This window comes from Spinacia oleracea, chromosome 4 (genome assembly GCF_020520425.1).
Source record: "Spinacia oleracea cultivar Varoflay chromosome 4, BTI_SOV_V1, whole genome shotgun sequence".
Lineage (NCBI taxonomy): Eukaryota > Viridiplantae > Streptophyta > Magnoliopsida > Caryophyllales > Amaranthaceae > Spinacia > Spinacia oleracea.
Window position 1 is genome coordinate 46368696 of NC_079490.1, and position 17236 is coordinate 46385931.

Sequence of the window (17236 nt, forward strand, 5' to 3'; positions counted from 1 at the left end):
CTGTTCCGATCACTTGATCTCACTGAATTAATTGTTCGCAATTAATCTGAACCTTGGTATTAGAATTAATGCACCTTGGGTGAAGGACATATTTCCTTCAATCTCCCACTGGTCATTCAGACAAGTGTGCATCCACATTCCTTTGTCACTTAGTGTTACTTACTGAACATAAGGTAAGATCCAAGTCATCCTTATTAGGTCCAGAAGTGTTTCTCGGATTACATAGTTCAACTGTCAAACTTTTGTTGAAGGTTAAGCCTAACCATTCTGAGCACGGCCATGCATTTTACAGTATCTAACTCTCCGAGAGGCCTTGTTACACAACAACACCATATCCTATCAAAGATAGGAGGACAATCCATTCTTGCAATCTATGAACACTCACTTTGATTCATAGTACGCCCAATAACTGCTTTTATAGCCTCCTTTTACGGTGCGACGTTTAGCTAGTATCAAAGCAAACTAATTCTCAAACGAGCAGACATAATCGCTCATGTTCTGAGGAACGGTTTCTAATCACCATTAATGAGAACTACCTATGACATGACTTTAATCTCTTAAAGCGTTCTCATGGTCAATCCGATACAAGATCCAATAAGTATCTATGCAAAAGACTCTGACATCCAGTCACTCTAGTTCAAGAAACATAACTAAGTAATCTGCTTGCAATCTAATCTTCATTAGTCATTGGTCGTCCACCTTTCAATGACCTGGATTAGGGATCCTTTGTGACTTCAATATTCATGTTCACTTATGGGTGTTTCTTTGTCGAAGAATCCATCTTGACATCCCATTTGAATGATTTGAATCACATGGACTTATCATTTAATTCTAAACCACAATTAAATGAATATGAAATAAATAAATTTCATAAATATGAAATGGTTAAACCAATTGTTTTAAACATAGATCTAACAGATGTTCTAAAACAATACTTAGAAAATCAAAGCCATTCTCCAACATGCTTGATTCCCATGGTTGCTACATGTGCGTTGTGTTTCACTTGTGGCAACAGTTTAGTCAATGGATCCGCGACGTTGTCGTCAGTTCCAACCTTGCAAATCTCGATTTCCTTTCTTTCAACGATCTCTCGAAGTATATGAAATCGCCGCAGTACGTGCTTGGACTTCTGGTGGCTCCTAGGCTCCTTTGCCTGGGCAATGGCTCCGCTATTTTCGCAATACAAAGCCACTGGTCCTTTAATGGAGGGGACAACACCAAGTTCTTCGATGAACTTCCGAATCCAAACAGCTTCCTTTGCTGCTTCTAAGGCAGCAATGTACTCGGCTTCAGTTGTAGAATCCGCAATAGTGCTTTGCTTAGCACTTTTCCAGCTTACTGCTCCGCCGTTGAGGCAGAACACAAACCCAGACTGTGATCTGAAATCATCTCTGTCGGTTTGAAAGCTTGCGTCCATATAGCCCTTAACAATCAACTCATCTGTACCACCATAAACCAGAAACTGATCCTTAGTCCTTTTCAGGTACTTTAGGATGTTCTTGGTAGCAGTCCAATGCGCCTCACCTGGTTCTGACTGGTACCTGCTCGTTGCACTGAGTGCGAACGAAACATCTGTCCTTGTACAAATCATAGCATACATGATGGATCCAATAGGCGAAGCGTATGGAATTCCACTCATCTTTCTACGCTCATCAGATGTTTTGGGACACTGATTCTTGCTTAGATATATGCCATTTGACATGGGTAGATGGCCTCTCTTGGCTTCCATCATATTGAACCTAGCTAGCACTTTGTCAATGTAAGTGCTTTGGCTTAGTCCAATCATCCTCTTAGATCTATCCCTATAGATCTTGATGCCCAATATGTACTGTGCCTCTCCTAAGTCCTTCATTGAGAAACACTTCCCGAGCCAAGTCTTTACAGACTCCATCATAAGAATGTCGTTTCCAATAAGCAGTATGTCGTCAACATACAAGACTAGGAATGTAATTTTACTCCCACTGACGTTCTTGTATACACAAGATTCGTCCTGATTCTTGATGAAGCCAAACTTATTGACTGCTTCATCAAATCGTTTATTCCAACTCCTTGATGCCTGCTTTAGTCCGTAGATGGACTTCTTAAGCTTGCATACCTTTCCTTGGTTCTTTTGATCAACAAAACCCTCTGGCTGTGTCATGAACACAGTCTCTTCAAGAACACCGTTCAAGAAGGAAGTTTTGACATCCATTTGCCATATTTCATAGTCATGAAAAGCGGCAATCGCAAGGATTATCCGAATAGACTTAAGCATCGCGACTGGAGAAAAGGTTTCATCGTAGTCAACGTCGTGAACTTGCCTGTAACCTTTTGCTACCAATCTAGCCTTGTATATGTATACAATTCCATCTTTGTCTTTCTTCAATTTGAAGACCCATTTACATCCGATAGGTGTGAACCCATCCGGCAAATCAACCAAATCCCTGACTTAATTTTCAGACATGGAGTCTATTTCAGATTGCATGGCCTCTAACCATTTAATGGAGCTTGGGCTCGTCATAGCTTGCTTGTAAATTAAAGGTTCATCACTATCCAATATGAGAACGTCTAAGTTTTCAGTCAAGAGGACGCCTGTCCATCTGTCCTGCTGAAAAATAGTTCTATTTGACCTACGAGGGGCAACAACGTTTTGAGGAACTACTCCCACTGGCTCTTCTAAAGACCTTGGAGGTTCATCAACTTGAACTTCTTTGAAAGAGTTCTGAGTTCGTTGTTCGTCTCGAATCTCTTCGAGGTCTATTATTCTCCCACTTGTCAATTTGGAAATATAATTTCTTTCCAAAAAGACACCGTCACGAGCAACGAAAACCTTGTTGTCTGACTTGTTGTAGAAATAATACCCCATAGTTTCTTTTGGATACCCAACGAAGAAACATTTGTCAGATTTAGGTTGTAGCTTGTCCGAAATTAATCGCTTGACATATGCTTCGCAACCCCAAATCTTCAGAAAAGACAACTTTGGAAGTTTCCCAGTCCATAATTCGTATGGAGTCTTTTCAACAGCTTTTGACGGAGCACGATTCAGTGTGAGTGCTGCAGTTTGCAACGCATGTCCCCAGAACTGTAAAGGAAGTTCGGCCTGACCCATCATTGACCTGACCATATCGAGTAAGGTCCTATTTCTCCGTTCCGACACTCCATTCCATTGAGGTGTCCCCGGAGCAGTCAATTCAGAAAGAATACCGTATTCTTTTAGATGGTCATCAAACTCGTGGATAAGATATTTACCTCCTCAATCCGATCTTAGAGCTTTGATTTTCTTGCCATGTTGGTTCTCTACTTCATTTTGAAATTCTCTGAATTTCTCAAACGATTCAGACTTGTGCTTTATTAAGTAAATATATCCATATCTACTGAAGTCGTCCGTAAACGTTATGAAATAGCTGAACTCACCTCTAGCTTTCGTACTCATAGGCCCACATACGTCCGTATGTATTAGCCCTAGTAGTTCGCTTGCTCTTTCTCCCACCTTTGAGAAAGGTTGCTTTGTCATTTTCCCAAGTAAACAAGATTCGCATTGATCAATCTTCTCTAAGTCGAATGATTCTAGAATTCCTTTCCGTTGAAGTAATTCCATGCGCTTTAAGTTTATATGGCCTAATCGACAATGCCACAGAAATGTGAGATCCGAATCACCAGTTTTAGCCTTTTTGGTATTTATGTTATAAATGTGTTTGCTCGTATCCAGCACATAAAGACCGTTTTCTTGTTGTGCTGAACCATAAAACATTCCATTCAAAGAAAAAGAACAACTATTGTCTTTAAATTGAAAACTAAAACCTTTAGAATCCAAACTTGAAACGGAAATAATGTTTCTGCTGATACTAGGAACGTAGTAACAGTTTTCTAGTTCCAAAACAAACCCACTAGGCAAAGAAATAAAATAAGATCCTACGGCTAATGCAGCAATCCGTGCTCCATTTCCCACGCGTAGATCCATCTCGCCTTTATCAAGCCTTCTACTTCTCCTTAGTCCCTGTGAATTGGAACATAAGTGTGAGCCACAACCAGTATCTAATACCCAAGAAGTAGAATTAGCAAGATTACAATGTATAACATACATACCTGAAGTAGAAGCAACGTTCCCGTTCTTCTCATCTTCCTTCTTCTTCAAGCAATCCCTCTTCCAATGCCCCTTCTTCTTGCAGTAGAAGCATTCAGAGTCGGCAGGAGAACGAGTCGCCCTTTTCTGTTTACCAGAACTGGCGCCGTTGGACTTGGATGAGGGAGAAGCCTTACCCTTACCCTTCTTGCCCTTACTCTTGCCTGATTTCTTGAAGTCCTTGCCCTTACGCACCATAAGCATATCGTGGTTGTTCTCTTGCTTGAGCGTCTTTTCAGCGGTTTTCAGCATACTGTGAAGCTCAGTAAGAGATTTCTCCATGCTGTTCATGTTGTAATTCAACTTGAACTGATCATAGCCATTATGAAGCGAATGGAGAATGATGTCAACAGCCATTTCATTTGAGACGTTAGAATCTAGAGCTCTCATGTTCTCAAAGAGTCCAATCATTTTAAGAACATGTGGGCTCACTGGTTCTCCTTTCTTGAGCTTAGTCTCAAGGATCAACCTCTGAGTCTCGAATCTTTCGATTCTGGCTTGGTCCTGAAACATGTTCTTCAACTCCGAGATGATTTGGTAAGCATCCGAGTTAATGAACGTTTTCTGAAGTTCAGGACTCATGGATGCAAGCATCACACATTTGACATCCCTGTTGGCCTGAATCCAACGATTAAGGGCAGCTTGAGTTACCTCCGGCCCAGCCTCTTCCGGTAACTCTTCCTCAAGGACATATTCTTTTTCCTCATGCATAAGAACTATTTGTAAGTTCCTTTGCCAGTTGAGGAAATTGTTCCCATTCAACTTCTCTTTGTCGAGAATTGAACGCAGATTGAAAGTGTTATTGTTCGGGGCCATTTGATTACTACAATCGAAAAGAATTTGCAATAAATAACCATTCATACAATTCAATAACTTTGAAATAAAAGCACAAACATGCAATCATTAAAGCTATTAAAACATTTCATTCATGCAAAAAGCAAAAACATGGTCCAAAATGAATGAAACGATTCCAAGACCCCAAAAGTCCTAAATCCTTAAGCAGCTTTAGCATGTCTTAAGTAGTTTAAGATTTCAGGTAAGCAAAACCTATTGCTAGTAATCTCCAAATTACTCTTGGTTAATAAATTAATGCCATAATTTATCCCATTGCCACAACTTAATGCCATTGTTGTTTGAGTTGTAACCACAATCAACGTGCTCCTTTAGGACGCCTTACCACCTAAGTCAACTAAAATAGCACCTCGCTTTAGTGTAAACCTACTATCTTAGATCCCTAGATTTTTGTAAGTGTTGATTTGGAAGGCAATTTTTAAACTCAATATTACTTGGACCTAGTTGTTTCTATGTTGGTTCGATTATCAAGTGAACTTAAAACTAATCGATACATAGGAAACAACCTGTTCATGCAAAGCATACATACATTCATACATTCACGCATAATATATATATTGAAGTGCATAAATAAATGGTGATCTAGTATGGCCCAAAACTTTTGTCTTGAAGCATCCAATCTTCATCACCTCCTTGTTAGCTTGGCATCGTCTTGAATCTTCGTTTAAATGCTAACTTAAAGTTCTAAACTTAGAAATACTTGAAAATAATAAATTACATCAAAATTTCCATGGTACGCAGACCATATTTAAAAATTTACATTCAAATATAGAACGGTAAGCAGACCGTATTTAACTATCCTAAATTGGCCATACTAGTCACTTGGAGTACCTGCATTGCATAAAATATATATTCTATGCATTCACCGATTCGTGTGCTAAAACGAATGGGCCATGTTAATATGCAAGTATTTACGTGAATTGATTAAAATTCACGTTCACATAAACGCGTCCTAAAAGATTAATCAATTTCCAAATTATTAATCCTTAGACTTTATTCTAATTAAAATTGAATTTAATTAAAATAATGCGACCTACGAAAATAATTAAAATAATTATTTCATTTTAATTTCATTTAGTGGCTCCCACTCAAACCAATAATTATTCCGGATAACTAATTATGAAATATTAAATTAAAACTCGCGGCCCGGCCCAAGCAAATAAAATATTAAATTAAATATCACGTTAGCCCAAATTAATGCAAATATACGAAGCCCAACGAATTACATCAAATGTACGCGGCCCGGCCCAAGCAAATAAAATATTAAATTAAATATCACGTTAGCCCAAATTAATGCAAATATACGAAGCCCAACGAATTAAACGACTTTTAACAAAAAAAGTCCAATTACTTAGTCGGGCTAGGCTTGCGCCCAGCCCCGCCTTGCGTGAGGCCCAAGAGCGCACGAGCAAAGCTCGCACACACCCAGCCCCATCGCGCGCGCGCACCGCTTCCCCGCAGCCATGCTGCCCCTGCGTGCGTGTGGTGCATCGTGTGTGTGCTGGACGTCGCAAGGCTTGCACGTTGCTTCGTCGCAGCCCCGCAAGCTCCCTCGCCTGCCCCTTCCTCGCCTAACGCGCATGAGGCACGCAGCATAGCTGTTGTTGCCCGTGTCGCATGGCTCGGCCTAAGCACAATGGCCTCGTATGGCTCGACGAGCCATACTTCTACCATGCTCATGTTCGTGCCTTTGGTTCGTAATACGGACCAACTTAATTAAATTTAAATTTAATTCAAGAACTTGCATTAATTTTATTTTTCAAAAAATTTACGATTTTATTTTCGAAAAACAACGATTTTTAACGATTTAATAAACTTTAACGACAATCCAATTTCGTAAAATTGATAAATCAAGGGCTAACAATATTCAAACTTTTAAGAACGATCGAATCAACATTAAAGTTTGAACTTTTAATTAATAAAATCCGAAGCTTTAAATCGTTCATAAACAATTAAATTTCAGATTTTTAATAATTTGGTTTAAGTGCGATTAAAATTAACGAAACCATTCAAAATTTTAATCCAATAATTTTTAAAATTAGCCACTGACCCATGAAATTATATCCCCTTTCCCAATTAACCTAATTATTAAACCAAAATTATTTAAAATTCAATTACGGTTTCCATACTTATCGGACAAATCTGAAATTTTTACCATAAACCAAGCATGTACCCAGCAACATTGTGTCCAAATTTCAAGCAATTCCGTGTAGTTTAGGTCGACCTTTCAATTGAATTATTGTCCGACACTTTTAATTTATAATGAAAAATTAACAAACACGCCCAAAAAACGATACTTCGAGGCCTGGTTTCGCAATTCTATTCACATGAGTTGATCTTAGAAAATCGTTTTCCATCAGATTAAGGTTTTATAAATCGAAAAAGCGAACATTTTTTATTTCGGACCTGATTATTACGCAATTCATCCAATAATTCGTAAAAATTCCGAAAAATCAACAAAAATTCCAAATTTTTCGACAGATGCAAAAACAATAATAATCATGCTAATTCATGCTTTGAAAACATAAGGCTCGTGATACCACTGTAGGGGAATACAGTTAAACATAATAACATGTGCGGAACAATCCCCAAATCCAGGAAACATGTATAAAGCACAGATTAAGCAAACTTACATTCGAAGCGTGTTTTCCACAATAATCTGTCAACGAACACGAACAAAGAGCTCCACTTGTCGTTCCTCTACTTGGTTCACCGACATGTCAGATCCGTCTTGATTATCGTAGCTTAGACAATCGATCAAGATACTTTGCTTTTGGGAAGAACTCACTTTGGAGGCACAGAGGGAATTAGGGTTCTCTATGTCTCTAGGGTTTGAGTAATATGAACTGTGTTTTTTTGGAATAATACAATTTGCCTATTGTATTAAATGATGTAACCGGCCAAGAACCAAAGGCCTTGACCGGCCACATCACGCAAGCACACACGGACCGCACGCCCGCGCCCAGCGACACACTGCAGGCCGAAGCCCACAGCGTGCGCGCCGAGCAGCTGGGCCGTGGGCCTTGCTCGCTCGTCGCTGCGATGCGCTGTTGCGTGCTCGCGCCCAATGGGCTGGCCTTGCTCGCCTTTGCTCGCGAGCTTGCTGGCTTGTTGGGCCTTGCACGCTTACGTGCTTGGCTCGACGGGCCGACAACTCCGATGCCCTTCGTATTCGCGATTTAATATATTTCCGATATATTATTTATCATTTCGTATACGACGAATCACTGTCGTACGATACGATTTATTCGTGTCGCCCAGCTTACGAATATTCGCGATACGATATACGATTTCGTCAAAGGTCGTATCGTATAATACGTTTCCAACTAATTCCCGAAAAGCTATTAAATGAATTTCCGATTTATTTAATCCGGTGATCTGTTACGTGTCATTGGTGTGACCTTGTAGGTTCAGTCAAGATTAAGTTGTGAGTTCAATATCCATTAGAACTCACTGATCGGAAGCATTGCTCCAGCTAGCTGTTTCGATCACTTGATCTCACTAAATTAATTGTTCGCAATTAATCTGAACCTTGGTATTAGACTTAATGCACCTTGGGTGAAGGACATATTTCCTTCAAAGTGGAATGAATGATATTAATCCACAGCTTACTCTTGACTGAACCCGTAGGGTCACACAAATAGTACGTAAACGGATCAAGTATTTAATGGAATTAAATACTCCATCTATGGATATTCGGAATCGACAGATCTTGGTTTCAGTGGGAGCTGAGATCGTCAAAGGCAAGAAATGAATACTCCAGAAACGATGATATTGCCGGAAACGGAAATATGGATCGTATCGGAAATATAAATATTATCCAAGTCGTAGATGTTGCTGGAAACGGAAACATGGTACGTATCGGAAAATATTATCGGAAATAGAAATATTGCCTGAATCGGAAATATTACCGGAAATGGAAATATTCTCAGAATCGGAAATATTATCGGAATCGGAAAATAATTCCGGAAACGGAAATATTAAATATTTGTTCGAAACGGAAATTAATTCCGGAATCGAAAATATTAAATATTGTTCGTATCGGAAATGAATTCTGGAATCGGGAATTTAATCGGAAGCGCGTCGTACGAATTAGCATCGGACGAGACTTGCTAGACGAAGGCCCAACACGAAGCCAGGCCTACGCCCAGCAAGCCAAGCGCCCAAACACACGCTGCAAAGCCACGCCAGGCCCAGCGCAAGGCCAGACCCGGCAATGGCCTTGGCGCGCGCGGAGCTGCGACATGGGCTGCGGCGAGTGGGCTGGCGCTGTGCGAGGGCCGTAAGGCCTGCGTGCGGTGCTAGCGTATCACTCGAAGTGTGTTACTCGAATCCTAAGGCTACCGGGATTCGTCATATGATTAAATCTAATCCTAAAAGATTTAGTTTATTTAATTAGAGTCCTAGTAGGATTATAAATTAGTATCCTAATAGGATACCAAGTCCTTTTCCATAACTCTATAAATAAGTGCCTAGGGTAACAATTTATAAGACACAATTTCAAGTATTCAAACAATAAAAAGCTAAGATTTTTAAGTAGAAAAATCAGCCATATTCTTGCCCTATTAGCCGAAAAAATTAGTACCTTAAGGGATTCTAGTTGGTCAATCTTAAGGCGGATCCGGACGTGCTGTGGACTATCTACGGAGGGACGAAACTTGGAGTCCTAAAGACTTGTTCTTGTTCGGTTCGGGCACAGCTAGGGAGGGCACGCTACAAAGTGTATGCATCTGAATTATGCTAAATGATTATGTGTAAATAATATGTTTCCTGGCTTTATGGTTTTTCCGCATGATTTATATTTATTCATATGTATCATAACCCAACAGTGGTATCACGAGCCTCTTATTATTTTCATAATCTATATTGCATGAACATGGTTAAATTTTACAAATTTGCAAGGAATTAAAGGGGTGATTAGTTTTCGTAATTAATTGCAAATTGCGTTTATTTAATTATATGTACGCAGTTTTTCGACAGAATATTCGTTACTCAACCAAATCGAGTGATTTTTGTGTCAATTTCGCATGTAAAAGGCATTCTAAAAATTTTTGACAAAAACAGTATTTTTCGGCCGAACCCAGAATTCCCAAATTCGAAACCTAACTATGACTTCTCGGAGGTTTAAGTTTTTCGAACGCAAAAGTTTGTAAATTTAAGATGTTAAATTGAATATTTGCGATTCTTGTTGATAAATCTTGAGTTTTTTATTGACCTACAGTATATGTTTAACAATTATGAATGGCTAGACTTGTTAATTATACAACCTAATTTGTAATTATGATTAATTTGTTGAAATTCGAATAATTTAGAATTGATTTGTTTTTCATAATTAATTAATAATTTAATTAGTTATCCATGATTAAAATCCACCATAAAAATTGTTAATTTATGTTAAATTTTAAATTTTTATGACCTAGATTTGAATCCATGTTAATCGGAAATTAATTAATTAATAAATTTTCGATTTTTTGCCCTAAAATTATGAAATTAATATGATTTATTAATTTGTCGTTAATTTTAAATTAAAAATTTTAAATTTTTTATGAAAACGCTCATAAATGTTGCACGCACAAAGCAAAGGAAGCTACGTGTTACCCTTAAGGGGTGTTGTATAGTGCGGGCATGCGACGACGAACAAGGGAGCTCGTCGCCCATGCGGTACGAATGCAACGAGCAACAAGCAAGAGGCGCGCGCGCGAAGCAAGGGAGCTGGGCGTGTGCGACTCAATGGGCGATGGGCGGAGGGCGTGGCGTGTGCCAGGCGAGCAGTCGCGTGTGGGCAGCAAGCGAGCTGCGCCATAGCGCGCGCTGCCTCGCCCAGCGAGCAAAGCAGTAGCGTCGTGCTATGCGGGCTGCGCGCAGCGTGTAGGGGAATACAGTTAAACATAATAACATGTGCGGAACAATCCCCAAAGCCAGGAAACATGTATAAAGCACAGATTAAGCAAACTTACATTCGAAGCGTGTTTTCCACAATAATCTTTCAACGAATACGAACAAAGAACTCCACTTGTCGTTCCTCTACTTGGTTCACCGACACGATCAGATCCGTCTTGATAATCGTAGCTTAGACAATTGATCAAGATACTTTGCTTTTGGGAAGAACTCACTTTCGAGGCACAGAGAGAATTAGGGTTCTCTGTGTCTCTAGGGTTTGAGTAATATGAATTGTGCTAAGTTGGAAATTAGGTTGTAAGGTTATTTACATAACCTTACTAACCGACCAAGCCAAGAGGCAAGGCCGGCTAGCAAGCCTTGCACGCCAAGTCACACGGACCGCACGCCCGCGCCCAGCGACACACTGCAGGCCGAAGCCCACAGCGCGCGCGCCGAGCAGCTGGGCCGTGGGCCTTGCTCGCTCGTCGCTGCTGTGCGCTATTGCGTGTTGTTGCGTGCTTGCGCCCTATGGGCTGTCCTTGCTCGCCTTTGCTCGCGAGCTTACTGGCTCGTTGGGCCTTGCACGCTTACGTGCTTGGCTCCACGGGCCGGCAACTCCGATGCCCTTCATATTCGCGATTTAATATATTTCCGATATATTATTTATCGTTTCGTATACGACGAATCACCGTCGTACGATACGATTTATTCGTGTCGCCCAGCTTACGAATATTCGCGATACGGTATACAATTTCGACAAAGGTCGTATCGTATAATACGTTTCCAACTAATTCCCGAAAAGCTATTAAATGAATTTCCGATTTCATTTAATCCGGTGATCTGTTACGTGTCATTGGTGTGACCTTGTAGGTTCAGTCAAGAGTAAGTTGTGAGTTCAATATCCATTAGAACTCACTGATCGGAAGCATTGCTCCAGCTAGCTGTTCCGATCACTTGATCTCACTGAATTAATTGTTCGCAATTAATCTGAACCTTGGTATTAGACTTAATGCACCTTGGGTGAAGGACATATTTCCTTAAATCTCCCACTTGTCATTCAGACAAGTGTGCATCCACATTCCTTTGTCACTTAGTGTTACTTACTGAACATAAGGTAAGATCCAAGCCATCCTTATTAGGTCTAGAAGTGTTTCTCGGATTACAGAGTTCAACTGTCAAACTTTTGCAGAAGGTTAAGCCTAACCATTCTGAGCACGGCCATGCATTTTACAGTATCCGTATCTAACTCTCCGAGAGGCCTTGTTACACAACAACACCATATCCTATCAAAGATAGGAGGACAATCCATTCTTGCAATCTATGAACACTCACTTTGATTCATAGTACGCCTAATAACTGCTTTTATAGCCTCCTTTTACGGTGCGACGTTTAGCTAGTATCAAAGCAAACTAATTCTCAAACGAGCAGACATAATCGCTCATGTTCTGAGGAATGGTTTCTAATCACCATTAATGAGAACTACCTATGACATGACTTTAATCTCTTAAAGTGTTCTCATGGTTAATCCGATACAAGCTCCAATAAGTATCTATGCAAAAGATTCTGACATCCAGTCACTCTAGTTCAAGAAACAGAACTAAGTAATCTACTTGCAATCTAATCTTCATTAGTCATTGGTCGTCCACCTTTCAATGACCTGGATTAGGGATCCTTTGTGACTTCAATATTCAAGTTCACTTATGGGTGTTTCTTTGTCGAAGAATCTATCTTGACATCCCATTTGAATGATTTGAATCACATGGACTTATCATTTAATTCTAAACCACAATTAAATGAATATGAAATAAATAAATTTCATAAATATGAAATGGTTAAACCAATTGTTTTAAACATAGATCTAACAGATGTTCTAAAACAATACTTAGAAAATCAAAGCCACCCTCCAACATGCTTGATTCCCATGGTTGCTACATGTGCGTTGTGTTTCACTTGTGGCAACGGTTTAGTCAATGGATCCGCGACGTTGTCGTCAGTTCCAACCTTGCAAATCTCGATTTCCTTTCTTTCAACGATCTCTCGAAGTATATGAAATCGCCGCAGTACGTGCTTGGACTTCTGGTGGCTCCTAGGCTCCTTTGCCTGGGCAATGGCTCCGCTATTGTCGCAATACAAAGCCACTGGTCCTTTAATGGAGGGGACAACACCAAGTTCTTCGATGAACTTCCGAATCCAAACAGCTTCCTTTGCTGTTTCTGAGGCAGCAATGTACTCGGCTTCAGTTATAGAATCCGCAATGGTGCTTTGCTTAGCACTTTTCCAGCTTACTGCTCCGCCGTCGAGGCAGAACACAAACCCAGACTGTGATCTGAAATCATCTTTGTCGTTTTGAAAGCTTACGTCCGTATAGCCCTTAACAATCAACTCATCTGTACCACCACAAACCAGAAACTGATCCTTAGTCCTTTTCAAGTACTTTAGGATGTTCTTGGCAGCAGTCCAATGCGCCTCACCTGGTTCTGACTGGTTCCTGCTCGTTGCACTGAGTGCAAACAAAACATCCAGCCTTGTACAAATCATAGCATACATGATGGATCCAATAGCCGAAGCATATGGAATTCCACTCATCTTTCTACGCTCATCAGATGTTTTGGGACACTGATTCTTGCTTAGATATATGCCATGTGACATGGGTAGATGGCCTCTCTTGGCTTCCATCATATTGAACCTAGCTAGCACTTTGTCAATGTAAGTGCTTTGGCTTAGTCCAATCATCCTCTTAGATCTATCCCTATAGATCTTGATGCCCAATATGTACTGTGCCTCTCCTAAGTCCTTCATTGAGAAACACTTCCCGAGCCAAGTCTTTACAGACTCCATCATAAGAATGTCGTTTCCAATAAGCAGTATGTCGTCAACATACAAGACTAGGAATGTAATTTTACACCCACTGACCTTCTTGTATACACAAGATTCGTCCTGATTCTTGATGAAGCCAAACTTATTGACTGCTTCATCAAATCGTTTATTCCAACTCCTTGATGCCTGCTTTAGTCCGTAGATGGACTTCTTAAGCTTGCATACCTTTCCTTGGTTCTTTTGATCAACAAAACCCTCTGGCTGTGTCATGAACACAGTCTCTTCAAGAACACCGTTCAAGAAGGAAGTTTTGACATCCATTTGCCATATTTCATAGTCATGAAAAGCGGCAATCGCAAGGATTATCCGAATAGACTTAAGCATCGCGACTGGAGAAAAGGTTTCATCGTAGTCAACGCCATTAACTTGCCTGTAACCTTTTGCTACCAATCTAGCCTTGTATATGTATACAATTCCATCTTTGTCTTTCTTCAACTTGAAGACCCATTTGCATCCGATAGGTGTGAACCCATCCGGCAAATCAACCAAATCCTAGATTTGATTTTCAGACATGGAGTCTATTTCAGATTGCATGGCCTCTAACCATTTAATGGAGCTTGGGCTCGTCATAGCTTGCTTGTAAGTCAAAGGTTCATCACTATCCAATATGAGAACGTCTAAGTTTTCAGTCAAGAGGACGCCTGCCATCTGTCCGACTGAAAAATAGTTCTATTTGACCTACGAGGGGCAACAAAGTTTTGAGGAACTACTCCCACTGGCTCTTCTAAAGACCTTGGAGGTTCATCAACCTGAACTGCTTCTAAAGAGTTCTGAGTTCGTTGTTCGTCTCGAATCTCTTCGAGGTCTATTATTCTCCCACTTGTCAATTTGGAAATATGATTTCTTTCCAAAAAGACACCGTCACGAGCAACGATGTAATACCCCGAATTTTTAAAAACTCGATTAATTATGCTTAATTATTTTTATTTAGCTAAAATTGATTTAAATCTTAATTTCGAACTTTATTTAATTAATGGAATTTTATTTCACGTAAATTTTTAATATCGATTACACGATTTATCTTTCAGATTTTAACAATTTAATTTACGAGTTTAAGATACTCTTTAAATCTTAATTATTTGGTAATTTATTTCGAATTTTTAAGAATTTCGGAACGTTCTTATTTTATCCGAAAATTAAATTTATTTATCGTTAACGATATTTTTTTTTATAAAGAATTAGTTCAAACTTGATTTTTAATTAAACATTTCTATTGATTTCCTAAAATAGCACCAAGTTTCAGAAATTTACCAAGCTGATTGAAATTACTAAAATACCCCTAGAGGACAAAATTGCAATTGCCTTCCCTTCCTTGCTCTTCACGTATACAAGGAAGAGACCTCTTTCCCCTCTTCCCTAAAATAAGTCCCCATGCATACCCAAGTCCAAATTTGCTTCTTTTTCTTCTTATTACAAATTCAACATTTCAGAATTTAATGACAATATCAAAAACCAAAACAAAAAAAAAAAAAAAAAAAAATATACAATTTCTCTCTTTTTCATCTTCTCTGATTCGAGCAACCGCCACCAACGTCCACTGTATCACCGCCGTTCACCACCCATCAAGCACCGCCTGCAACCACCCTGACCACCTTCCACAACCGCACGCACCACCCTTGCCTCCCTTGCTCTTCGCGCATCCCCTGCCTCCCTCCTCCCTCTTCCTTCCCCTGCTTCACTGCACTACACCCGCACCCACCAATGCAGCACCACCACCTGCAGCAACCACTACCACCATCTCCTCACCTCGCTACAACCACCACTCAATCACCCGACCACCCAGAACCACCGCACACCCACCGTAGCTCCCTGCTCCCGAACCTCCCCTGCTCACACCCCTTTTTCCCTCCCTCGCTGTCACGCCACCACAACCACAACCACCATCACCAATCAATCATCGCCCCAATCCCCAGCGAGTCGCCGGCAAGAACCGACCCGAGACACCCCTTCCTCAAAATCCCCTGACTCTCCTCCTCTTTTCGCACAAACCTTCCATCTCCCCCTCCTTGTTGTTTCGCCGCTGTGAGCCAACCCCCACCATTGCCGTCGCCTCCGGCGCGGTTTGCGCTGATGCACCGCCAAGCTCAGGCGACCACCCTCCTCTCCTCTCCTGCTCCGCCGTGCTCCTCCCCTGTTTCTCACCTCCTCTCTCTTTGGTCGATTTCCAGAAACCCAAAATAAGTTTCAAATGAAACTTTGATTTTAATTCCCTGAACCCATAATTAAGTTGGGCCCAAAAACTCCAAACCTTTGGGCTTTAGGTACATTATTGTCTGACTTGTTGTAGAAATAATACCCCATAGTTTCTTTTGGATACCCAACGAAGAAACATTTGTCAGATTTAGGTTGTAGCTTGTCCGAAATTAATCGCTTGACATATGCTTCGCAACCCCAAATCTTCAGAAAAGACAACTTTGGAAGTTTCCCAGTCCATAATTCGTATGGAGTCTTTTCAACAGCTTTTGACGGAGCACGATTCAGTGTGAGTGCTGCAGTTTGCAGCGCATGTCCCCAGAACTGTAAAGGAAGTTCGGCCTGGCCCATCATTGACCTGACCATATCGAGTAAGGTCCTATTTCTCCGTTCCGACACTCCATTCCATTGAGGTGTCCCCGGAGCAGTCAATTCAGAAAGAATACCGCATTCTTTTAGATGGTCATCAAACTCGTGGCTAAGATATTCACCTCCTCAATCCGATCTTAGAGCTTTGATTTTCTTGCCATGTTGGTTCTCTACTTCATTTTGAAATTCTCTGAATTTCTCAAACGATTCAGACTTGTGCTTCATTAAGTAAATATATCCATATCTACTGAAGTCGTCCGTAAACGTTATGAAATAGCTGAACTCACCTCTAGCTTTCGTACTCATAGGCCCACATACGTCCGTATGTATTAGCCCTAGTAGTTCGCTTGCTCTTTCTCCCACCTTTGAGAAAGGTTGCTTTGTCATTTTGCCAAGTAAACAAGATTCGCATTGATCAATCTTCTCTAAATCGAATGATTCTAGAATTACTTTCCGTTGAAGTAATTCCATGCGCTTTAAGTTTATATGGCCTAATCGACAATGCCACAGAAATGTGAGATCCGAATCACCTGTTTTAGCCTTTTTGGTATTTATGTTATAAATGTGTTTGCTCGTATCCAGCACATAAAGACCGTTTTCTTGTTGTGCTGAACCATAAAACATTCCATTCAAAGAAAAAGAACAACTATTGTCTTTAAATTGAAAACTAAAACCTTTAGAATCCAAACTTGAAACGGAAATAATGTTTCTGCTGATACTAGGAACGTAGTAACAGTTTTCTAGTTCCAAAACAAACCCACTAGGAAAAGAAATAAAATAAGATCCTACGGCTAATGCAGCAATCCGTGCTCCATTTCCCACGCGTAGATCCATCTCGCCTTTATCAAGCTTTCTACTTCTCCTTAGTCCCTGTGAATTGGAACATAAGTGTGAGCCACAACCAGTATCTAATACCGAAGAAGTAGAATTAGCAAGATTACAATGTATAACATACATACCTGA